The sequence below is a fragment of the Caretta caretta genome, chromosome 6 (assembly GCF_965140235.1).
Source record: "Caretta caretta isolate rCarCar2 chromosome 6, rCarCar1.hap1, whole genome shotgun sequence".
In the NCBI taxonomy this organism is placed as follows: Eukaryota; Metazoa; Chordata; order Testudines; family Cheloniidae; genus Caretta; species Caretta caretta.
In genome coordinates, this window is record NC_134211.1 from 65,435,754 (window position 1) to 65,462,649 (window position 26,896).

The 26,896-nt window shown below is 43.1% G+C and overlaps 1 long non-coding RNA gene across 1 annotated transcript in view; it reads right to left on the minus strand.

The window, feature by feature from the left end:
* The window catches only part of LOC125637797 (uncharacterized), a 29,703-nt gene extending 3,264 nt beyond the window's left edge, over positions 1–26,439 (minus strand). Inside the window, exon 1 of the long non-coding RNA XR_007357081.2 lies at positions 26,219–26,439. This is a non-coding gene — a long non-coding RNA (uncharacterized LOC125637797). The remainder of the gene's footprint in view (positions 1–26,218) is intronic.
* Positions 26,440–26,896: the final 457 nt, after the last annotated feature.

Sequence of the window (26,896 nt, forward strand, 5' to 3'; positions counted from 1 at the left end):
TTTTTAATGGCTAGATCCATGGCATCCCCAAAAGGTGGATAGTGAAAAGGGAAATCTATTTTATTCCAACAGAGAAATAGTTACCACAAGGGAGCTCTTTGGGCAGCAGTAGTGTATGCCAGGACCTGACTGGGTAAGACCTATGGAATCTTGCTAAGAGAACTGGCTGCCATCTTTCCATTGTAAAGTCCATTTTTACTGGCGCTAGAATTGAGGGACAAAGGTTACTGCTTCTCAGTGAGTTTCCCCCACCCATGTCCACTTTCAAGCAGAGCTGGAGGTTCACAAATTTTACGTACCATGGGCCACATTGGCAATTTGGCAGGAAACAAGTGCAAGAAAACCTAACTTGCAGACTTTACTTAAATTGTTCGGAAAAATAAATGCAAACAGTTGTTTGGGCCTGTCTCTTCATTGATAGGGTACTGCTTGTTGATTGAGGCCACCAGCAACAAAAATGTGCAATTGATCAGCTTTGACATCACCTTGCAGTCAGGTATCCTCTTATAATTGTTTCCAGATGTGGAACAAACACCAAAGTTAGTTTAAAAACTTTGAGTGCAGGCTCTCCTGCATCTATTCCCTCTTCCTCCCTCCCTCCAACGTTCTGTCTACTCATTCCCCCTCCACTGACTGACTTATCTTCCTCATTCTGTATCCCACATCCATTATCTCCTCTTCACATACTCTTTCACTGTGTGTGTCTGACTCAGGAAGGGAGTGAGGAAGCCTATGCTAAAAACTAATCCACTCAGTATGGTAGGGTAAGTGCCAACTTGCCTCCTTTCCTGGGCTTTGGTTTTATTAAAACAACATCATCATAACAAAGATCAGTTCAAACTTTCTCTCCAAATTTGGCCTTCATAGGGTTCCTCTTTTATGACTTCCATGGAAATATTGGGGAGAAAGGTGAGCCAATAGAACACCAGTTCATCCTATGCATTGCACCATAGGGTAGCACCACATAAGAACAGCCATACTGGGTCAAGACAAAATGATCCATCTAGCCCAGTATCCTGGAAGAGATGGGAGTTGGAACAAGTTTTATAGTGGGGATGCTGATGATGGAAACCAGCTACTTGGTGTTTGTTATTACTACTTCAAGCCAGAGGGTGCAGTAGCACCACCGGGAAGAGAGACATCAGCGTTCCCTCTGTTCCTGCAGCAAGAACGGAAGAGAGAGCAGAGCTGAGCAAAAATGAAGAAACAGGTAAGAGTGTAGGAACAGAGCCAACATGGATGGAGCTGGTGGAAACTCCCTCAAATCTGACTGTTTCTAGTGAGTAGGGACTTAAAATCCTCCCATCCTTCCTGTGGCAATGAAGCTAAGGAAGAATATGGAGCTGAATGTTTCCTTTGAAATTCTGAAGTAAGACCATTTTCCCTAGCAGTTGTTAGCTTTTGAAAAAGTAGTTCATTTAAGTCATTCAACATTTTTGTCTTAATCAGTGTGTGGTGTTGCATGTTGTAACTCCATTTATCCAGCCTCTATTTAGCAGCTGGTCATGTCCCCTGGCAGCAGCAAATGACCCCAAGCATTGCCATCCTGCTTATTCAGTTTTCTGAAACTTTCATGTTTCTGAGCCCCCTTCAGTTAAAGTGGGCTAAATAATAAGCTCTGAATGTAGATCAGGGAGCTTGTGCATTCTTGGCCACAGCCCTCAATAGAGGATAAAATGGGATAATAGCACTTTTCTACTTCACAGGGGTGCAGTCAGGATAAATACATTAAAGCTTGTGAGGTGCTCAGATACAATGATGCAGGACATAGAAGTACCTAAGATGGATGGATGAGGTGGAAGTATATTGCCCTACAGAAGCTAAAAAAGCATTGTACCTCCAGTAGCTTATGGACAGTATGATTTGCATTCTACGCTTTTTGAAAGCCTGGAATGTGCTTTCCTCTGTGTGGGGCCAGCTCTCTTGACTACTGAGAGAGGCAAGCAGAGCCCTGCTTTTACACATCCACTGGGGAGGCTAGCACTGCTGAAGGCACTAACTCAGCGCAGACTGTATTTCCCCATGTGCAAAAACGATTATGCTCAGCCCCTGAGCAGTGGATAAGAGGGAAAGTTCCTTGCTCTCTTTACTATTGCGCGGGCCTGGTATAATATAGGTCCCTGGTGTTTTGATACTCAAGGGCAAAGGCCAAATATTTCAGCTGCCCTGAGTGTAGATGTGTAGCCATCCCTTCATGTCTGTTTACGGTCCCGCATGTGGCTAATATGTCTCCTATGTGCAGTGATTTTTTTCCCAAGGATTTTGCATAACTACAGTCAGCTTTATTTATACACACATAACAATGCATGGACCAAATCTCTGATTCAGAATTCTGCTCCACACAATTGTACTCTTGAGAAGGCTGTATCTATCATCCGTTCTAAAACAGCAGCTGGTGGGGATGTTGTGCAGATGGCACTGCTAGTAACCAAAAGAGATACCTTGCCCTCATCAATTTTCAGTGCCCAAAGAAGCCTAATTAACTAAGATTGGCATCCACTCAAGAACAAGCTTCTTATGCACCTTCCTAACCTTGGGTTGTCATGGCGGTCGATATCTCTGAATAACTATAAATAGGTCTCTCACCTAAAGGTCAGGGGAAGAGGGATGCTTATAATACTTCACTTTCAGCTTTGTGTCTGCTCTTTTCCCTTCCCTCCCTCTCACGCTAAACCCTACATTTACATCTCCCGGAAAATAGCACACTCTACGGTGGGTCATTTTCTCTCCTAGCTGCTTTCTCTCCTGGGCACTCAACATCCAATGCAGCAAGAGCTATTGCAACTCTGATTCTGGCAAACAGATGGCAGAGGAATCAAAATTAATATCATGGAGTCTGGAAGAAAAAATGTGGTAGCTTGAAGCACTTCATTAAACAATGAAACATGGCTGTCACCTATTAATGTGAAAGGAATTAAATCAAGAATAAAAATTTGTATCATGTGCCCTAAGATTTAACTCAGACAAAATATGCATGTTCAAGTGGGAGTGGCATCCACTGATAGTAGGCCTGAATTTGGTTAGCCCTGAGGTCGAGCAGGGCAATGACAATGGTTAACTGTATGGCAGGAGTAAGTTCTCTCATGCCCCAATGGCATGTAACAACATGTTCTGGGTGGCTCTAGCCTGTGACATTCTAGCCAAATGCTGGGATGATGGGATGAATCACTCAATAATTGCCCTGTTCTGTTTATTCCCTCTGAAGCATTTGGCACTGGCCACTGTCGGAAGACAGGATACTGGGATAGATGGATCATTGATTGGTCTGACCCAGTATGGCTGTTCTTATGGTCTTTATATCAGAGATTACACTTAGACTCAAGCCTGGCAAGAGGGCTTCTGGAAAGGTGTTGGGGGGAAACAAACAACCCAAACCTGGGCTTCCTTCCGTAAGAGACAGTCCGTTCCAGGAAAGAAGAAGTGAGACGGCAATATTGGGGTGGGGGTGTATGTTCCGATGGACTATGAACTGAGTCTACTAATTGGATGTAAGAATCCGACATTTTTTGCTTTATTTTTTCCAGTTTCTCTATTTTTTCTTAAAGGGACACTTTGGACTTGAGTCAATTTTTTAAAAAATAATCTACTCAAAGTAGCTTCCGGTCCTACACTTGCCCCAGGCTTCCCCCTGCCAATTTTTTTTATAGTTGCATAAGGTCAGATTTACAAAGGTATTTAGGTGCCTCAATATGCAGATAGGCACCTAGTGGGATTCACAAAAGCACCTAAGCAGGTTAGGTGCCTGACTCCCAATAACTTGAAGAATTGAAATCCAGTCCTGTGTGACTATGAAATCACAAGACTTGAAGTCAAAGGAAGCTGGGTGCCTAAGCACTTTTGTAAATTCCACTAGACCCTAAATACCTTTGAAAATCTGTCCCCCATATTTGTATTATTGAAGTGTTGCTATGAAAGAGACTGTCACAAAGAGAGGAAACTGTATAGACTCACCATGTTGGGGATAGTCTAAATGCCCTATACACCAAGTCCCATCAAAATGCATGAAATAAACTGAAAAAACAAAGTTTTTTCCCCTGATCTCTTGTTATGGTTTTAAATGTTCTGTTTAAGAGCATTAGTTACATTTTTTTTAAACAGAAGTGTGTGTTTTAAGTTATCATTGGCTCCATGAATACTACATTGTTTAAATTCAAAGACAATGAAAATATCTCTGATTTGGTTGTTTCTCCAGCTGCCCACATGTCCCTGGTAACAAAGGATCCTTCTCGCTCCAGAAAGGGGAGAGAGCAAGGTGGGGTTAACTGACTTGGACGTACCAAAGATCAGAGGAGGGGACATTGGAGATGTTGAGATTTTTGTTTATATAGCTGCCAAAACCAGAAGACGAGGTGTGGGTTGGCATAAATTTAACCATTGACTTTAGGGATTCGGGGACACAATGACCTGCTGCCAAAGGATGTAATGAGAACCGAGTACGTCCATTTCTTAGGCTGTCTAATAATATGAGGGGTCATTCAAAATTATTGGCATTAAAATTTAGAATAAGTACAAAGAAAATAGGGCCAGATTGTTAAAGATATTTAGGCACCTAAATATGCAGGTAGGCACCTAGTGGGATTTTCAAAAGGGCCTAAGTAGGTTAGGTGTCTGACTCCCCATTGATTTCAATAGGCATGAAGTGCCTGGACACATCTGAAAATCTCATTAGATGCCTATCTGCATTTTTAGATCCCTAAATACCTTTAAAGCTCTGGCCCAAGGTATATACACAGCAGGTGGGTAGCAGGTGGAATCCACTGCTGCAGAAGTTCACAGCCAGTGACTACAGCTAGGTTTTTTAAAGGGTTGAATAATTTGCTTTATGGCCAATGCTATTTGTACATATGCTTGTTAAGATAAGGATAATCAAATCTCAAGCTTGGGGGCATAAGCTGATCACTTCTGTAGTTACTAAGGGGTTTTTCCCTTGTGTACGGTGGTACACATTTAGCTACGTGCAGTAAAGGGATTTCTGGACACTGCCAGAGGCGGGATACAGGTCTGCATGAAGTGGTCTGAGCCAGTATAACAAATCCTGTTTTCCAAATCTTTGGTATGTAAATCTTAGCAAGCCATACTGCTAAACCGGTCTATTCTCTTGGACTATGATACAGAAAGCAAGTAATAGGTATCTGTAATTTACAAGAGGGGTGTGTGGGGTTTTTTGTTTGCTTTTGTTTTTAGAAGTGCTTGTTGATAGGGCATTGTTTTTTCAAATCCAAAAGCAGAAGTGATTTGACTCTGGCTTCTATTTTTATATGAACCAAGTGCTGCAGAATGGTTTGGATGAAAGGCTTCAGTTTTGTTACATCCCAATAAGGAGCAAACTGGGGTGGATTTGGTTTTGAAAAACATTGCTACAGTCAGATTTGGGGTTTGCAAACCCAATTCCCAGTGACATTTTGAACCTGGGTTTAGTTTTATCAGAAATACCAAAGTTCGGGAGTGAGAAGGATTGGAGTGTGGCCCGTGTCTACATATCAGGAAATCATCCATCCATCGTTCGTTCCTTCCTTCCTTCTAGTGATGACCCAACCTATAAGTTGCACTTACCTGGATTTTATTTTATATGTGGCCATAAGTTGCTCTCCCTTCTACAAAATGCACTGTCTCTTTCACGGCTGGAACAAAGCAATCAGCCTGTTTTTAACTGAATGCTCAACTGTCCTTCATTCTAGAGCCACCTTGTTTGCTCTCCCTCACAAACTAGACAATATCTCACTTTGACTATTGTAAATGGCTTAAATCAAAAACACTGGATCCTGAAGCTGAACTGATACGTGCAGACAGTGCTTAGAACAGGAGACTGGGTGTCAGAGCTCTAGGGTTCTCTTCCCAGATCTGGCACTGCACCATTGTGTGATGATGGGGTAAGGACAAAGTTATTTAGACCCAAATTTTCAAAAGTGGTCACTAAATTTGCTTGTCCAATTTCTGAGACTGCAATAACAGTCTATTTTTAGAGGCCACAAGACCAATCTCGGTTTTTGGTTGACCACTTAAAAAATAGACACACCCAAAATTAGTGACAACTTTTTAAAAAATTTAGCTGTTAACCTCTCAGGGCCTCAGTAGTTAATATTAGTCTGTGTAAAGCGTTGAGATCCTCTGGTAATACCTGCCCTGTGGTATAACAGCAAAGTCACGCTTTGTTATTAATAATGTTATAGAAATTCACTTTGCAGTATTTTAAGCATCTTGTACAACTCTCTGGACTTGAAAAGCTGTGAGCCAAGTCTGTTGTCTGATGGAGGGAGAGGTCAGTTTTGGTTAGTTTCTCAAAGTGTTTCCCTCTTCCCACCAGTGTCACTCTGATCTTGACAAAGGGGATATTGGTAATTCTAATCATTTGACCCCTCCAGAACCACATCACTGTCAATAACTGCTACTGTAGCACTGGTGCTGAGAGCAGATGTGAATGTTGGCAGCTGCTGGAAAGGAATGAAATTGAAATGAGGCAGATATTGGAGTCATATAATTAAATAAAATGCAAATTGATCAGCCTGGAACTACTTTGCTTTTGCTGGTGATGATATAAACCCTGAGTATAAATGCTATCCCTACTGCCCCTGGATCGTACTCTGTGCCACATACTGCAACTAAGCTGTCCCCACAACAGCACTTCTGCTTTAAGGATGGGAAGAGAATTAGAGTCAGTATTTGACGTGGAGATGACACCATGTCTGCTCAAGATTAGCAGAGAGAACTTGCACAGCATGGCTCTTGAGCACTTCTAGCCTCAGATTCTCACGGATGGAAAAATTAATCACAGCTATTTTACTTCTAAAAAGAACAAAGCGCTAGAAATAATCCTGTAGAGAATAATCCTCCTCTGCTCCCTGAGGATGGACTAGAGGTAATAAGGTCTTTTCCATCTCTGTCTGTGATAAAACCAGAAACCGTTGTGGGGGATTAGCTGACATAGTGATATTCTAATGCTTGCTATAATTCACTTTTTATTCACGAGACCTGACATCTGGTCACAAAATAAGCTTTTGCACTGTGTGGTCTCCTCTGAGAGATTTTTTCCTTGGATGTCAGGTCTTTGGGCACCGATGATTAGGACTGAGAGACAATGGTAACAATATCAATCTATATGTGGTGTCTTCCATCCATATTTTTTTAAGAACACCAAATACAAGGTAAGGTAGAAAACGGTATCTGAAGTCAGGAAATGAGACCTTTTTGTTCTTCTCTTACTCACAGCATAACCTGGACTAAATTATTTAACCTCTCTGCTACAGTTTTCTCAACCCTAAAATGGAGAGAATATCCCATTCTACCCCACCTTAGTGAAGTGCTCTGAGATGAAAGTTGCTGTCCAAGGGCTTTTCTTCACTGCAGTGTTATCTTGAGTTATCTGCACTGAGTTCACTCCCCAGTTTAGCCTAGCTCAAGTGAGAGAGGTCACCCTGCACAATAACATTTGAGCTGCAGTGTGTTCATATTAGCAGCAGACAGTGCTGCATGTGCCCACTGCCTTAGTAGTGCCAGCATCAGCAGGACTTGAACCGTAACCCAGACCCCGTGCTGGGCAGTCAGCTCTAGTTTAAAGCACCACTTCGCTCAATCTAGATGTGTGTGTGGAGATGGGAGTTGGGCTGGGGTGCCAGTCAAGTTCAGGGCCACCCGGGGGCAATATGCCCCAGGGGCCCCCATGAGAGTTTTCAGGGGCCCCCACGAGAGTTTTCGGCAGCACTTGGGCGGCGGGGGTCCTTCCGCTCCATGTCTTCGGCAAAGTCCGCCGAAGACCCCAGGCCACCTGAATCCTCTGGGCGGCCCTGGTCAAGTTGCACCTCAAGCTAACACTGCAGTGAGGAAAAGCCTACTGTGCCAAATGTCATTATATCCTTAACACTTTAATCACTACAGTTTCTGAGCAGCTAACAGCTGGGAACGGGCTGGGAGCCGATCAGTTGAGGAAGCATGTCCCAGGTTTGTAAGAGGACTTTCTGCAGGTAGAGTTGCACTCCCCAGGCCTGACCAATGCCCCCTGAAGTCAATGGAAAGATTCCCACTGACTTGGGTGAGTGTTGGATCGGGTCTCATGTCAGGAAGAGTTTTGGAGACTGCAAGGTCATCAGTAGGATTAGCCAGAAAACAAGAATTTTGTTTCATGAAAATTTTTGAGATTTGGTTTTGTTCCAATGTGGAATTAAAATGGGGCCTTTTGAAACTGTTCACAAAAAACCCTACAAGAGATCCACCCCAGAATAGCCCACTGGTCAGGACACTCACCTGGGACTGGAAGACCCACATTCAAGTCCCTGCCCTGAGTCAGGCACTGACCTATTGTGATATATGTGTCTCATATATTCCTAGACTTTGAGAAAAAATTAGACAAGAGCAGCACTCATTGTCAGATGATGTCATTATTGTAATGGAAGGGAACTAACAGAGCAGGAGCAGATTGTGGGAGGGTCAGGCATCTTAGAGATGGCCTGGGTGCAGGAGATAGTGGGAAGCACCACTGTGTTCACCCCCTACACACCACTGCAAAGATATTTGTACAAAGTATACCTTGTGAGGTATCATTTAAAAACTAACACCACACTGGTCAATAATATGATGAAATGTATGTGACAGTGCTGTGGGTGGAATTATGGATACTCACTGATATTGTGCTTTAAAATCAGTTACTAAAAGGTGTTCAAACTAGGCCTGTCAACATAAAGGAAAGAGGCCAACACTTCAAGGTGTGGCCAAATTTAATGGGCTGTTCATTTGTATCAGAGCTTGCAGGAAGGGAACATTTACATTATAAAATTACAGCAAGAAGCATCACATTGGAACACACCAGGGGACATCTTAATCAAGGTGGAGCCAGCTCCATGGAGGAGACAGGAAATTAATCCCCCGGGATCATTTTAACCCTTGAAACAAAGGCAGACTTTGAGATATGAGGACTCCTTAAAAGTTTTTGGATTATGCATCCCCTGAAGAGACAAGGAAAACCATGGACTCTGAGGATCTTAGCTAAGAGTTAGCCAGCTGTCGCTGGGAAAGGAAGATTGGTGAGGAAACGACCTTGAATAAAGACTGTGGCTTGTTTAGTTAGGTCTTGGCCATTAGAAAGCATATTTTTACTTTTGTTTGTTTGTAACCATTTCTACCTTTATTCCTTTTACTTGGTATCACTTAACCCATGTCTTTTTGTTAATAAACTTGTTTTATTTTTCCTATAAACTAACTCAGTGTGCTGTGGTAGAAGGGAAGGGTATGTTTACCCCAGTTAAGTTAATACATTGTAATATACTGACTCTTTAAAAGAGCAATGAACCTAATATCTTCTCTGACTATCCAGTGTTGGGGGCTGTGCATGGCAGAGAAACATCTCTGAGGCGCCCAGGGGCTGGAGTTCACTGATTGTTACCTACTAGGCAAGGTTTGGGCTAGAAGAGCCTGGAGGGGCTTGCGGGTAAGGAAGACAGACCAGTGTGGCAGGAAGCTGACACACAGTCTAATCTCCAGTAAAGTTCATTCTTGCAGAGGCAGGGAGGTAACACGGTGGCTCACTGTTCTGGGTGTCGCCAGCAGCATGTTACACAGGGATCAGCAGTTGTTGGGAGCACCAGGCTAATTTTATAGAGGCAGGAGGTGATAGTGTGGGATGGCCCAAGGACGGCCCAGGAGCTGTGAACTAGTAGATTTGTCTTTAGTGCATTTTGCTGAGTATGATTATCATTGCCAGCACTTTTGTTAGGATTTATAGAAATCTGTCTGAAAGACACTTGCCCACCCAGGATAAAACTGTGCTCACCTTCATCCGGCAGTAATTGTGTGTGTGTATATGGGAGTTACTGGGTGATATTAGAGACATGTCAGGTTCCAGTTATATGGTCTGATTTATTAGAAGTGCTAATTTCTTCATAACTAGATCTAACCATGTGTTGTAATAAACTCCCAGCCCCCAATTTGCTCAGAGGCAGGCAACACAGACATTCCCTCCCAACATAGAGTAGCATGATCTTTTAGTTCCTGTGGTTGGATCGACATGGACTCTAGATCATTCTATCTGAATTCCACAGGCTAGTCCAAGGGGGGGATTTTGACCTTTATAATGAGAAACTGGTCCCTTTATTTTTGGCAAGTGTCCTTTGTACAAGGGATTCTCTTGTAGTTTAGCCATAGGCCAGTTAAGATTATTCTGGTGAGATGATTTTAAACAGAGATTAATGAGTTGATCTAAAATATTGTATTTTAAGTGTATGGACCAGAATTCTGACACCAACACTTATTGTACTGATTTGTATACATTACTATGCAGCCACATACATACAACCCCAATTTTCCATACAAAGTAGAGAGTACCTCCAGGTGACCTTACACACACAACATGGGTAATCTAGAAAATAAGAGGAAGATTAGGCTTGTGGGAGGCCTCCATGCAGTTGCCTCTGAAGGGAAGGATGGATTTTGTACAAATTAAATAAGTGCTTTGTGAAATCATCTAAAATACTTAGCAATTTACCTACTGATGCCTCTCTTCAAAGAGGGCAGCTAGAAATGCATAATCAGGAGGCCAAAAGCGATAAGTGGCTCTTTTGTGAAGGGAAGGAATGGACTGATGGATGGCTGAGCAAGACTAATGGCTCAAGCAACTTGGAAGACTTTATCTTGGAAGACTCTGAACTTGCAGTGCTTTATTCCTTTATCTGTCTCAGGTAATTGAAAGTCTTGGTCTATCTACATGTCTCAACTTATATGAGGAGGATGTACAGCACTTTAATGGGCACAGGACTTGCTGCAAACTTAATTGTGTAACTATTTTCTGTGCTTTCATTGATGCAGTGGGCATTTATGGCAAAGAAAATGTGACTCCTCCTGGCACCACAGGGTTAATGTTTGTTGATCCATCCCACTGGCAAATGTGTGTGTGTTATAGTAAATCCCTGCACCTGCAAACCCGTCAATATCAAACAGTGGGATGCAACTCCCCAGGATCACAGAAAATTTGGGATGAGGAGGAGGGCGGGTAGGCAGGGAAGGCACAAGGAGTTTGCTGAAAAGTAAATCTGCACTAAGAAAATCTTGTCACATGCTGGAGGGTTTTTGTTTTCTTTTCCCCCCACTAATCAAAGGGACTGCTCCTTTGATGTTATGACTCTTTGAGGATGAATAACACTGTTTGACCTGAGGACCCAATTGTGATGGACAGTACAGCACTTAGTTCTAAGTTTGAGAGACAGTTTGTTCATGAGAATGTCACTGGAGACACCTGAGGTGTTTGGACTACTACTGTGGGAGGAGGGCAGTGCAATCCAGTGAATAGGACCCTGGGCTAGAGGTCAGGACACCTGCGATCTATTCTCATTTCTGATTCACACTTTGGGCAGATCACTTTTCTGTCTGTTTCCACATCTAGGCCCCAATTCAGGACAGTACTTAAGCATGTGCTTCAGTGCCATTGGTTTCAATGAGACTTAAACATGCTTACATGCTGTCCTAAGTAGGGAAGCTCTCCTGAAATGTGTCCTTAATGAGGATTATAGTGCTTGGCCACGTTTATGAAGTGCTGGGGGATCAGGTTTCAGAGTAGCAGCTGTGTTAGTCTGTATTCGCAAAAAGAAAAGGAGTACTTGTGGCACCTTAGAGACTAACCAATTTATTTAAGCACAAGCTTTCATGAGCTACAGCTCAAAGTGGTATAACTATTTTTAATGATGCTCTCACTTTTTCTTTCTTAACTCATTGATCTTTATGTCCCTTTATTGATTGAATGTCTTGCAGCCCACCTCATATTGGAGAGAACTTTCCTGGGCAAGCTTCCTCCTTGATCTCTCACTGCTTCGGTGTCAAAACGTTTCATTTCCATAGACTTACAGCATGTGGGTCACAGAACCTCTGGAGTAAGACAATCCTATAGAATAGTCTTGTAAAATTTTACTTGTCTGGTCACCTTGGGTGAGTGATTATTCTGACAAGAAGTAAAATATAATTCTTATTATTTTATAATCGTCCACATGAATAAATATGGGCAAGTATATTTTGCGCCTGGGCTGATAAATTTTCATTAAGATTTTTCCAAGCTGTTGTTCTACATTATGCTAACTATAGACTAATATGAGCTAGACTATAGACTAAGAGCTATATAGAGCTCCAACAACAATTGGAGCTCAGCCAGCCAACTAATCAGTGTCTTCAGGGAGTGTTTATAAAATGCCTGAGAAGGAAAAATAAACCCTCTTGGCATGTTGATCATATCATGTGCATTGCTAAAGCATCAGCCTCTTCACCCAGCGCTGGCAGTACAGACCCCCATCTTCGTCTCTTCACCCAATACCCAGAAGGATTCAGCACATCTAAAACTGTGCACGAAATTAGTTCCATGATGAACGACACATTTTGTACTTCATGGGCAAAAGGATCTGCCACTTCCACTTGTTTCACTTTTGTTTGAGGAAAATCTCCATTTTTTTTCTGTGACACTATGACAACTGTATAATAACCTTCCTCTAATCAGATACATAGACATGGCAAAATACCCTGCTGCTTTAAGAGAGCATCTAAGATCACAGTGAAAAAAATAAAGATTTGCAGTTCTTACAGTTGCCTCAAAAGATTAAGCTTCCATCATAGTACTGACACTTAAGACACATGGTAGAAAGCCTATTAGGCAACCAACAATTAATCACTAATGTAAAAATCAATGCTAGAGCAATAGCTGAGAGTTTATTCTCTAGCTAAGTGGTGTGAACTCTCATCTGCAACAGCATTCAAAAGAAAAACCAATCCCATATGGATTTCTGTGAAGGCTTTTCTGAATTCCCAAGTGAGGAGCTAATTTTAACTACACTTTATTAGTTAACTTACATCCTTTACAAAAATCTTTATCAAAGCACTGTGCAAGCCGCTCACTCAGAGAATTGGGAAACTGAAAAGAAGGCTGTTGGCTCCCTCTAGTGTTGGCTTCTGCAAACAAGGTCAGAAAACATCCTTGAAAAAACATCTATTTAGCACTGGTTTGACATTGCAGGCTATTCTGAAAGGCAGTGAGAAGGGAAATGTGCATGTTTATGAAAGGGGAGTTAATCCCAGGGCTGAGCAGATTTGGATGACAAAGGTATTTTGAATAAACTGTGTTAACTCTGGGAAGGACAACTGAGAGTGTGACCATATGTAGTGGAGGGCAATTAAACCCAAACAAGGCTTGTGGGTGGAGTTAGGGTGAGGAGGATGAGGTTCTTTAATATTTGGAGCTGGGCTTGGCCTCCACAGCAATGCAAAAAGGCTGGGTGGAATTAACGAGGCTGAAAGGAAATGGACCAGTGAATGCCCACTGGAAATTCAGAGAGGTATTTAATTGGAAAATAAGAATTCGCAGAATCAAGTTGATGGAATTTAAACCAAAATTTCAAACCCGATGCACAAAGTAATAGCCTACATCTCTGTATCATTGTTCCTTGATAAAAATGGCCTGATTTTCAGAAGTGCTGCTTCCACTAAATTCAATAGGAGCTGCTGGTGCTCAGCACCTCCTGCCATTGGGTGGCTAACTTTAGGCCTTAGAGCAGGGGTGGGCAAGCTTTTTGGTCTGAGGGCCACATTGGTGTTGTGAAACTGTATGGAAGGCTGGGTAGGGAAGGCTGTGCCTCCCCAAACAGCCTGGCCCCCACCCCCTGACTGCCCCCCTCAGAACCCATGACCCATCCAACCCCCCTGCTCCTTGTCCCCTGACTGTCCCCTCCTGGGACCCCCCACCCCTAACCGCCCCCCTAGGATCCCATCCCCTATCCAACCCCACCTGCTCCCTGTCCCCTGACTACCCTGACCCCTATCCACAACCCTCCACATGACAGGCCCCCCAGGACTCCAATGCCTATCCAACCACCCCCTGCTCCCTGTCCCCTGACTACCCCGACCCCAATCCACACCCCGACCCCTGACAGGCCCCCGGGGACTCCCATACCTATCAAACTGCCCCCTGCTCCCCGTCCCCTGACTGCCCCCCCAGAATCTCGGCCCCATCCAACCACCCCCTGCTCCCTATCCCCTGACTGCCCCGCTGAAACCCCTGCTCCTTATCCAACCCCCCCACTCCCACCTCCTTACCATGCCGCTCAGAGCAGCAAGAGCTGGCAGCCCCGCCGCCCGGCCGAAGCCAGCCACACCACCGCACTGCCTGGCAGGAGTAGCGGGGCCAGAGCGCTGCTGGCGCGGTGAGCTGAGGCTGCAGGGGAGGGAGGCTAGCCTCCCCGGCCGGGAGCTCAAGGGCCGGGCGGGACGGGCCCATGGGCCGTAGTTTGCCCACCTCTGCCGTAGAGTCTCAAAATATTGGCCTTGGCCTCGAATCATCTTGAGCAGAATTTCTCTACGGAACCTGCTGCAGTGAACCAAAGGAAGAGCATGTTCATCAGGGAGCCAGATTAGCATATTGAATCAGGCTTATTCAGACTCCTGCCTTTCAATCAGTTTGCCCCTGAAACAATTTATTTAGATCAGGCTACAGAAGTGGTTTTCTAAATGTGCACTCTAGCATATTTCTTATAACTGCTTCACTTGTCTCCTTGAACACATGATCTGCTTATCCTATTTGCTGCTGTGGGCCAGGCATGGGAGATATTAGAATACGGTAGAAGAACTGGGGCAGAAAACTGTTCGAGGACAAATTTCTTTCTCTCTTCCCTCTCCTATTCCCTTCTGTCTCCTCATTGCTCCCTATGTCTTCTTTACATATGTCCATTTCCCTTCATCTCCCCTTATTTTTACTCTGCCACTTTTCTTTTAATTTTCTTCCACGTGCTCTATAAAGGACAACTATTTGACAACCCCTCCCCCCCGTTATTTTTTGGCGCAGGTTTTAAACCCCATTCTCTCACCGTCTTTTTAAAAGAAGAGGAAAGCAAACCCAGAACCAAGCACTCTGATGACTTCCACTTTATTTTATCCACATTAGGGGTACAAAAATAATTGCATGGTTCATTGGGATATTAAGAGGGTGTGTCTATGCAAGTACCTGGTCTCTGGTGAACAAGGAATTAATATCAGCTTTGATTCATCTTTCTTCCCTTTGCACACATGATGGGGGCAAGGCTAAGGAGCCTCTGCTAGGAAGAGGGAGGAGAGGAGAGAATGCCTTCCGAAGGTGCAGTGGGACTCCACACCCAGGCTTATAGGACAGAGTTGAACTCCAAGCTGAAGAATTTTCTGTTTCTACATAGGTTAACTTATTCTTCTTTCTGGTTCTAAATGTTTTCCCTGGAGGAAAAGATGCTGTTGGCTGCAATTGTTATTTGCTAACCTCCTGGTTGATAGTCACATGGCTACAGTCGGTTTCTTTCCTTTATAAATCACAATACGGGTTTCACCTGATCTTTGAAAGTGTTTGCACATTGGGTAGTTTAATAGATGAGTTTCTCAACTAGTAAATCATCCTTCATTAATATCATGTCATTCTCTTGATGAGGTACTGAGTCAACACTGCAGTGGTTTAGATAAATGTCTTTCTTTTTTTTTGCTGGTTATATGTGTTCTTAATATGCAGTTTTCTTAATCTCCCTTCCTCTTACATCCCTAAGAGATGAGGGCTGGATTTAAAGGGAACTGTACATTTGGGGCTATTAATGGAAAAAATCCCACTTCCCCATATAATTTGCCCCACTGATTTTCCTCTCTCTCCTCCTACCTTTTTCTTGTTGTAAAACCTTTTAGATGTTTAGTATGGTTGTCATAGGCCATTTTCCCCCTGCTGTGTTGAGTCAGGACTTCAGACAGCAGTGCCTCCTCTCAGTAGGGAGAATCAGCTGTCAAGTGATAAGAGGTGTGTAGCTTCCACTCATCAGATCCACCTCCTACACTAATGGATGCTATTCCTAGCTTTAAGTCTAGCAGGCAGATAAACTACTCTAGCTGTGCTGTGATATACCCTATCTTGGGTTGACATTTTAAATTGTCCAAAGTGGATGAAGGGTGGCAGGAGGGTAATTTTAACCTCTAAATATTTTATGTAAGATGCTTGTTGAAAGGAAGCACAGAACAGAATCTAAGAAATTATACAAACTGAGTTTTCCTAAACTAAAATGTCTGTCCATTTCCTTAAGGGCTTAGAGAGATTGTATCCCCAGGTGTGAGAACCTGTCCCCTCCAGGATCTCAACCTGGTCTTGTCGAGGCTTACTGGGCTCCCATTCAAGCCACTGGTAATGTGCTCCCTGTTATACCTTTCCTGGAAGGTGGCGTCTTAGTGGCCATTACTTTGGCCAGAAGGGTTCCGGAGACCTGTGCCCTCGCTTTGGAGCTTTAATACATGATTTTCTTTAAGGATAAGGTGCAGTTCAGTCCTCATCTTTGCTTTCCTTCCAAAGATGGTCTCCCAGTTTCATAGCAATCAAGCTATCTTCCTGTCGGTTTTCTATGTAAGCCACATGCGAACAGGGAAGAGCAGAGACTCCACTCATTGGACATTAGGCGTTGCACTAGATTTCTACATCGAAAGGACTAAATCATTCCAGAAATCCACCCAGTTGTTTGTAGCGGTTACAGACAGGATGAAAGGTCTCCCTATCTCAGGTCAGAGAATCTCATTGTGGATCATGCCATATATCCGCCCGTGCTATGAGCTGGCAAGTGTTCCACCCCCGCCTATCCACAAGGGCACAAGTATCTTCAGCGGCGTTTCTAACACAAAAAGAAAAGGAGTACTTGTGGCACCTTAGAGACTAACCAATTTATTTGAGCATGAGCTTTCGTGAGCTACAGCTCACTTCATCAGATGCATACCGTGGAAACTGCAGCAGACTTTATATACACACAAGTCTGCTGCAGTTTCCACGGTATGCATCTGATGAAGTGAGCTGTAGCTCACGAAAGCTCATGCTCAAATAAATTGGTTAGTCTCTAAGGTGCCACAAGTACTCCTTTTCTTTTTGCGAATACAGACTAACATGGCTGTTCCTCTGAAACCTGTTTCTAACACAGGTCGCTATTCAGGACATTTGCAGAGCTGCAATTTGGTCATCAGTGAACACGTTTTCTTCTCATTACTCCATCACTCAACAGGCCAGGGACAATGCTGGATTTGGCCAAGCCATGTTGCAGTCAGCATGTCCGTAAACTCCAAGCCCACCACCGAGTCAACGGTTTGGGAGTCACCTACATTGGAATGAACATGTGCCAGGGCTTGAAGAAGGAAAAACGGTTACTAGCCTTTCTGTAACTGTTGTTCTTCAAGAGGTGTCGCACATGTCTATTCCACGACCTGCCCTCCTACCCCTCTTTTGGAGTTGGCCAGAAAGAAGGAACTGAGGGGATGCAGGGTCAGCCTGGCCCTCTTATACCAGCACTTTGGACACGCGCACCAGAGGGTGCCAGAGCCAACCTGATGGATACCACTGAGGGAAAAATTTCCAGCAACTGTGCTTGGGACATGCACACACCTACATTGGAATGGACAGGTGCAATACACCTCGAAGAACAATGGTTACGGAAAGGTTAGTAACTGTTTGTTTTTTGGAGTGAGACATAAAACTGAATCTGCTCAGTGGCAAATAGGCAATCACACATGCCAAAGATTTTTCATCCATTGAAAGGAACCAACAGTATGTGTGAGTGATGACCTTCTAATGTCCCAAGTAAGATAGGGAATATGCTGTATAAAAACTTTCTCCCTTTGTTGAGAAAAATCTGTCAACGTATGTGTTCGCTACAGAGTTAACTCGGGTGATTGGCAACTGTGTCTGGGCACCTGGATTAGTCTAGTCCAGGTGTGAGCAGCCACAATGCAAAGTCATACCCAAATAACTGCGACCTTACTGGTGCTGTAGTCACCTGTGCGTATCACTAGGATTTCTAGGGGGCATAGCTTATCGCTTTTTGTGTTGCAGGATCCTGTTGCTGGGAGTGGTCAGTGCCAAATGCAATGGGAGCAAAAGATCTATCTGGCTTTAAGATTAAACTCGATAAGTTTATGGAGGAGATGGTATGATGGGATAACATGGTTTTGGTAATTAGATATTCATAAATAGGCCCAATGGCCTGTGATGGGATATTAGATGGGGTGGGATCCGAGTTACCCAAGAAAGAATTGTCTGTAGTATCTGGCTGAATCTTGCCCATATGCTCAGGGTTTAGCTGATCGCCATATTTGGGGTCGGGAAGGAATTTTCCTCCAGGGCAGATTGGAAGAGGCCCTGGAGGTTTTTCACCTTCCTCTGTAGCATGGGGCATGGGTCACTTGCTGGAGGATTCTCTGCTCCTTGAAGTCTTTAAACTACGCTTTGAGAACTTCAATAGCACAGATATAGGTGTGAGGTTTTTTGCAGGAGTGGTGGGTGAAATTCTGTGGCTTGCGTTGTGCAGGAGGTCAGACTAGATGATCATAATGGTCCCTTCTGACCTAAATATCTATGAATCTATGAATGCTTCAGAGGAAGGTGCAAGAAATCTGATAGTGAAAATTATTGTATAGGTATAACCTGCTTGTAATGGAAATTTCTTCCTAGCCCTTGTCAGTTAGTAGTTGACTGATACCCTGAAGCATGAGGATGTACATTCCGTATTTTTATCCAATCTAACATCACTGTGGATGTTCTCATTATTAATATAAATGTCTAAGCTTTTTCTGAATGCCACTATCCTATTGGCCTAATGAAAGAGGCCACTAGCTTTGTTTGCCCTATGGTACAAATGTGTACTAGGTAGTACTAGGTGCTACCAGGAACTGTATTACTTGGAGATGTCCAAGGGATTTCAGCTTAACTATCTTTGTAGGGTATATGTCTACAGTGCAGCTGGGAGCAAGTTTCCTAACTCCAGTAGCCAGACTTGTGCTGGAGGTGCTCAAGCAAGCATGTTAAAAGAGTAGTGTGGACCTAGAGCTTTGGGTTGGAGCTCAGGTTCTCCAGCTCACCCAAGTCCCTAGGGCTGAGAGTCTGAGTCCCAGCAGGAGCTCCAATGAGCACACTGCTGCTTTTAGCATGCTAGCGCAAGCCTTGTTGGCGCTAGTCCGTCTAACTTGGGCTGGAGGCTTTCTTCCTCCTGCAGTATAGACATACTCTTTGTTAGAGAGTTTCTCCTAAAATTTAACCTAAATCTCCCTTGCTGCAGATTAAGCCCATTGCTCTTGTCCTACCTCCAGTGGACATGGAGAACAATTGATCATCATCCTCTCCATAACAGCCTTTAACCTATTTGAAGGCTGTTATCACGTTCCTTGACAGTCTTCTTTTCTTAAGATTATACATGCTCAGGTTTTTTAACTGTTACTCCTTGGTCAGGTTTTCTAAACCTTTTATAACTTTTGTTGGTCTCCTGTGGACTCTCTCCAATTTATCCACAGCTTTCCTAAAATTACCTCCCACGTCTTACATACAACATTCCTATTAATACAAGCCAGAATATTAACCATTTTTGCAACTGCATCAAATTATTGACGCATATTCAATTTGTGATCCACCATTACCCTCAGATTCTTTTTAACAGTACTGCCACCTAGCTGCTTATTCCCCATTTTGTAGCTGTGCATTTGATTTTTCCTTTCTAAATGTAAACTCTGCACTTGTTTTTATTACATTTCTTCTTGTTGAATTCAGACCAGTTCTCCAATTTGTCAAGGGTGTTCTGAATTCTAATCCTGTCCTCCAAGGTGCTTGCAACCAATCCCATCTTGGTGTCAACCATAAATTGTATATGCGTACTCTCCACTCCATTACTCACTTCATTAATTAAAATATTGAATAGTACCAGAGCTAAGACTGACCCCTGCAGGACCCAACTAGATAAGCCCCCCACTCCCCCAGTTTGACAGCAAACCACAGATAATTACTCTTTGAGAATAGTCTTTTAACCAGTTTAGCACCCACCTTATAGTATTACATCTAGAGCACATTTCCCTAGTTTGCTTATAAGAATGTCATGTGGGGCTGTGTCAAAAGCCTGACTAAAATCAAGATACATCACATCTACTGCTTTCCCCCGTATCCACTTGGGTAGTAATCCTATCAACAAAGGAAATTAGGTTGGTTTGGATTATTTGTTCTTGACAAATCCATATTGGCTATTCCTTACAACACTACAGCCCAATACATGCCCTGATAGAATTAGTTTAGGTCTCAAGGGCTTTACTTCCATGTCTTACACTCCTTCATTCTTTCCCTTTCACATCCTTTTCTGGGAAGGAAGGCTTCTTGTGGCTACTACTTGTACCCACTGGGTGGAGCAGCCTACTATTTCTTATGTGCTGCAGACATTTTCCCTTTCACTCCCTTTTTGAAAAAAGCTCCAGATCAAAAAGCGAACTAAATTACAAGGAAAGTGGTCAGAGGGGACAGGTGACAGCATTTCAACAAGGACTTGTGTCTAGAAACCACAGTGGCAAGAATCCAACCTTAGTGATCCATTGACATGTTCAAGCCAAACTCTGTAATGAAAAGAGCTAGAAACTTTCCTATGTGGCAACAAAAGTGTAAATTAACCTTGGCGTTTAGATTTTGCCCTAAATGGGACAAAGGAGATTGCAAAGCTCTATCTCTGTTAACCAGCCAGCTCTTCCCCAGTTTTAGCTTTCAAAGTGTGCACAAATGTGTGCTGACAAATATTTTAAACTATGAACAAGTATATTAACCAGAAAAGGAATACTTGTACTGGCTGGTACTGCATAGAGCTGCTCAGGATGATTTCAGCACAATATATTTGTGATGAAAAATGGCTATTTGACAAAAATATATAGTTTCACAGAACATTTTCATTTTAGTAGAAATTTTCCAGGTTCTTAACGACAAAAGGGAACTGGAAATTTTTACTGAAAATGTTTTTTAAACACTGAAAAAAAAATTTTTTTTAATTTTTCAGTGTATTTTTTTTTCAAAATTATCTATGAAAAGTAACTGGGATTTTTTTCCATTTCTAGCTCTGTTATAGTGAAAACCAAAAACAGCTAAAACTCATGAAATTCTCCTCCTTCCTTCCACAGCAGCAAAGGGAAAAGACACTTCCTTACCTGCAACAATCAGTTGCAGCCTGCAGAGGGAACTAACAGGTTACTCACTAGGCTCTGCAGTCTCCTTTCCTACCCTTTCCTCCAGAGCAGCACAAAGCCCAGGACAGGAGTGACCATACAAACAAATGACATCAAAACTTCTCCCAAACCATGATGTACCCACTTATCAGTAATGGGAAATGCCCATCCGAGGAACATGAAGGCAGACACCGGGATCTCAAGCTCAATACAAGATCAATGGTAAGAAACCCATTTGTCATCTATAGCATCATCATAAGAGATACCCATGCCTTGACTTGGTTTGTATTGCACTGTATGACACTGCAGACCCAGGGTTCACTCATTTCATCCCCCAAATAATAGCCTGCTACAGACCCAATCACAGAAAACAGAAAGATGTAGTGGAAAAAGCCATCCTATTCCACTCTAGTTTCAAATACAGGAGAGGCTCCCTGAGCCCAGAACCTTCAGGTGCATCTTTCTACTCTGTTAATGCAGAGAGAAGTCCAAGGTGTGCATCCTGCTGATCTCTGGACCTGTAAAAAGGAGAGGTTTCCTAGGGAAGCTGACAAAAATGCTACCTAATATGGCGTGAGATAGAGGCTTAATGGCAAAGGGGCCCCTGTTCTTTGCAAACAGCTTTCACCTTAGACCTGACAAACTCACTACACCAAACATATCTTGCAGGATATTGCTCCATAAACAGTAACATGTAAGGTATCTACAGAAAGCTTGTAGCTTGTCAAGATTCATGATCCTGGTCAGATGTGTGCATGGCTAATATTTAAGGAATAATGTAATTATATTGAAAATATGCTTTCTGGCGTTGGAGTAAAAGTTAGTCACCTGGGATAATATGTTTTCATGATGAACCATGCAAGCATGAGGATGTTTTCACCCTGCCCTGGTTAACTGGTGAAGTAGTGCAAGGCTCAATTATTTGGCCTTGCTCCATCCCAAGACTTTCAATGGAAAACCATCAGAGACAACTGCAAACAACTGAAACCACTTGGAGGTTAAAAAAAAATTATGACAGACCTTTCCCCTTTCTATTAATAAAGACAAAAGATGGATTCAGGATAACACAGGGGGAAAGACACTCCAGATCTTTTCACTGAGATGTCATACTGGGGAACAGGGATGTTCTCATGAAATATTGGAGTCTGGTTCCTGAGAAGCCAGCCAGCTCTGCAACAGACTAGGCGTTGGGGGGAGGAAGTCTACTTTAGTAGATAGAAAAGATAATTATTAAGTAGTGCAGACCCAGGTTTGTGTTTTATGATTTGTTTTGTATGATAACCTTTTGTTTCCGTCTCTCTTGTTTCTAGTAGAATCTCTATTCTTTCTTAAATAAACTTTCTTTCTTTTTTGTCACAAGTGATGTGTGATTTTTTTTCCCAAGAGTGGTGATTTAAGATCTGTAATTCCCCTTTTGGCTCTGTCTTAGTACCTTGTATAATGAGTGAACAGGAGAGGGGTATCTCACAGTCTCTGGATAGTTCCAAAGTTTCTGTCACCTGGTTCATTTTGCAGTTCTACTGGTTGGTGCCTGACTCCTCCTCCATGTGTCCTGAAGAAATAAGCTGTTTGGCAGTGCCTCCAGTGAGATGACGAATTAATCACACTCAGGCAATGGCCACCACACTTGAACTCGCAAATAATTCAAACTCGTACAAACAAGCAAGTTAAAAGCGATAGCTAGAAACTTTATAAGGATTTGATTAAAATGAAATATGCAATCAATAAGAATATTAAATGATTAGAGATATTAATAATGCTTTTTAATTACCCAAGGCTATGCTGGCAAGCATACGATATCATGTGACCACACACTCCCCAATATTCCTAACCAAAAGTGTGTCCCTGCTCAGTTCCATCTGTCCCGCATGTTTCAGGTACCCAGGTGATGCCTGTGGAGATATGTTGCAGGCCTGTAAGGAGATGCTATTAAAAACACATTTTATTATACCAGGAACTGGCAGTGCAAGTCTTGATGATCCATGCAGATGAAAGGCCTTGTGCAGATGCAATGTGCCTTAATGGTGCAAAGTTAACCCTAACTATCTGTCTAACTACGATACAAGGTACTCACTCAGGTTCCTTTTCTGACTGAGCAGTCAGGAGGTTGGTGCAGGCAAGCAGGTCCTCCCTGGAGAGGGACTAACCATCCGCTCCCTTCTGGAATGGTGCTGGCAGTCTTTAATGATTGGGACCCACAGGTTCAGATGCAAGCAGGTCCAGTCTCTGGATCCCAAGTCCGGGACCTGGTGTAGGCTGGCTGCAGGTCAAGCAGGCTGCAGGTGGTGGCAGGACAGATGGACTGTCTCTTCCTGTTGTTGGCGGCGGGTTACAGGAGGGGTGAGTGAACTGTTCCCTCCTGAGGCTTTTCTGCAGGCTGGGGTTAGTGACAGGCCAGTTGCTGGGACTAAAAGTGCTGTGCCGGCAAGCTACAGGGAGACCTTCTTTCCCCTCTGCTGCTCGGCTGGTCTCTCCCACATGGCGGGAAAGCTGGGCTCCCTCCTGCTTTCCTAGGCATCCGGGTCTCTCCACAGGGTCAGAGGCTGCTTGCCCTCAGCCTGCCTGTTCGTGACTGCTGTTGTCTGCCCTCACCAGGGTGACCATGACCTCTCCTCTTCCTGCCCCTGTGCTGTCTCTTGCTCCCAAGGCCTGCGTGTGTTCCAGAACCTTCTCAGGGACTTTCCCGCCTTCAGCCGCTGCCTCTCCAGGCTCTCACCCTCTCCTTGGCTCCACATGTCTGCCAGCAGCAGCGGGAGCATGGGGGAATGCACGCTCAATCTTCGGCCCAGCAGCCTTTCTCTTTGGCTCCCCCCCGTATCCAGCTGCCTCGCGGGAGTCAACAATGCAGGACTCTGTCTTCGACCCCACAGGGGGCCCGAAAGGTATGGCTCTTGGGGCACAGTCCCTTGCTAAGGGGGATGGGGCTACAGATAGAACTGGTAAACAGGTACAGTGCTCCTTCAGGAGTAGATGATCTGTGATTTCTTTGAGTTGTTAGTGTCATGGACTGGATATCCCAGGGGAATGACTCGAAGTGACTTGTGGACCACAGTGCACCTCTTGTTAACCTGAGAGGCAGAGATAACTGACATAGCCCAGAGGAGAGTGCCTGAGTGGCTAAAAGGCTGGCGGTGTTGTGGAGCTAACAACCAGCCATACCATGGGCAAGCCTCCCTCTTGCTAGAGGCAGAGGGTAACAAGATGAAGCACAGTCCTAGGTACCTTGAGAACCGCCAAATAGAGTGATGAAGTTCCCATTACTTATTTTCTTGGAAACCTTCAACATTCACACTGGCACAACCTCTGATGCAATGATCCCAGATCTCCTCTCTACCCCATCCACCCTCAGCTTCTCACAGGTTATCTCAGAACTTGTACACACAGTGAGTGGTCCGCTCCCCTACCCCCACCTCCCAACATAAACCTATTATGATGGTGAAAGCTCCTCACGTAGCTGGGATATACATTATTATATTATGTCACAGTGAACTCACATACAGCGCCCCTATCATCTCTGGTCCTAGAAGCCCAATTTCCCACTAACTCCTCAAACTGTTTGAAGCAGGTGAGGGGAAAACAACATGTTAAAATTATTTCACAATTTATTTCAGTGAATCCTTCTCTGAAGAGCCCCTAATGAGAATGACCTTTAGTTGCCAATTAGGCTCATTGAAATGGCATGATCACATTTAAATAATGTTGTAGTCTTTATACAATACTCCAAATAAGGTCCTTGCCATTAAGTAGGTTTGAAGAGAATTTTGCATCTAATTGTTCCATATGAGGAGGCCAGTCTAGAGATCTGTCACTCTCCCACACTGTGAAAACCAGCAGTTGCGCAGTGCCAAACAAAGCCCAAACAGATGCTGCTTTTTATTAGATTGTAATCATGTTTATTGTATTATAAATATACATTGCTAACAATATTTTTAAGAGTGGTAAATATTCAGAAGAGCTTTCATACACTAGGAAGTACAACCAAAATTCACAAATATTGTCTGAAAATTCTTTTTACCCTGTTTCTAAATACAGCAGCAGCAGTTTCCCATAGAAAAAACTACCCAATAACAAAAGTTACACAATCTATCATCCATGTGCTGTATTATACTAACTAGAGAAACATATGCACAAGGAAGAATGCTTGATCAATGCAAAAAATATATTTATCTGATGGCTTTTAGAAATCTTACATTAAATGTTTGGGGTTTCTCAGTGCAGTTCCCCAGTGGGCAAGAGTCCACATCCTAAAAATCATCACCACAGTCTATATGTTTATTATCTTTGGTAGCAGTATTAGCAGATTCGTTCCTGACTCCATCCACCTTTCAGCATGCCTTAGAAAACTACCCAACTACAAGGCCAGTATGCAGTGCCCTTGAGTTGGTAGATCAGTGAAACCACCAGATGATGTCAGCCATCAATACCTTGTTCCTAAATCACTGTCTTCTGTGGTGACTGAGAATGTACTCAGGGGGTCATTCCTATACCAGGTCAGATGAAGTGCACAGGCAGAAGGCTAGTGCATTGGTCACGTGAAATCCATTTTGAATCTCTCTTCTAGCACTACAAAGATTTCCTACAGGACTGTACCACTGCAGAAAAAGAAGAAGAGAGCGTGTTCCCTCTTCTATCATCACTGCCAACATCATGGTCAGGAGAGATTTTCCACATAGTGAATCAATCTAGATGACATAACTCAGACATCAGAACCAAGCACTTTCCTGCTGTGCACAATTCTTGTACTACTATGCAAAAAACAACCACCAATCTGCAGTCCTATGCAGGCTCAATTCCTGCTAAAATAAATGAGAGCATTTCCTGCATTGGTGGCTCAATCCTGAAAACTGCTGAGCATTCTGGCTATGACCTAGGAAAGCATTTAAGCATGCAAGTAATCAGAATATGGTAACATTTTTCTGTATAAAAGGATCTATTTTAACATTCAGCTTGAACAGAAAAAGTTTCTTATAAACAAATCACTTAGAGGAAGAAATAATAATAATGACATAATGTGTATATATAGCAAATAGTTCATTTATAATAATAACAACAAGAAATAATAACTAAAAAGAGTTTCTGCCCCTGTATGCCTATTAACTGCATTTTATGGGAATGGATTCAATTCTCAAACGTCTTGACTTTTCTTTCTAAAAGTAAATAGCATTTCATTAACATTTTCTGAATGAAGGATTTTCTTATTCCCCTGGTGTGTTTTAGTACCTCATCTTCTGTATGCTGAATCTATTGTTCTGCTTCATCAACCTACCTGTCAAGTGCATTGATCTTTGAATTGAAGGCTTGAGACTTCCCCTCCAACAAGGTCATTCAAGCTTGCGGCTCGTCCATTATTGCCACTTTTGGTCCAGAAGGTCCTTTACCAGTCTGTCCTATTCTGAAGACGTTGGTGTATTGCTTGCAGCCTGTGTGCTTAGCTTCTGCCATTTGGCTGCACCAGCCAAAAGCTGCAAATTTAAAAAAAAAAACACTCTTGTCCCAGCATTAGTTTTGTTCTTATTTGGTGTGATTACTGTATTCATTCAGCAATTCAGTGAATGTTTCTTGAATATAGAGCAGCCTCTGAATACTGTGTCTGCATTCTTAAGAGCACTTAGTTTGGAAAGCAAACATAAAGCATTTCCTCCGAATTCAACAGAGGCTATCCCCTGTGAATTAGCAAATTGTGATCCATATGTTGACAACATACAGAATGATGCAAGACATTAAGCAGTTACCTTAAGATGGGTTTTCCTAAAGTTAAAGGATTTACTATCACTGAAGTTAAATATAGGATGGATTAGGATGATAACTCGTCTGATTACATAGTACAAATGATTCACAACTGAGTGAAGTGAAATCTATAGGTAAGTCTTTAAGGGGCTCTTAGCAATATTCTTAGCTATCCCATGTTCACAGGACTGATGTGTAAGGAGTCATGATACGGTTC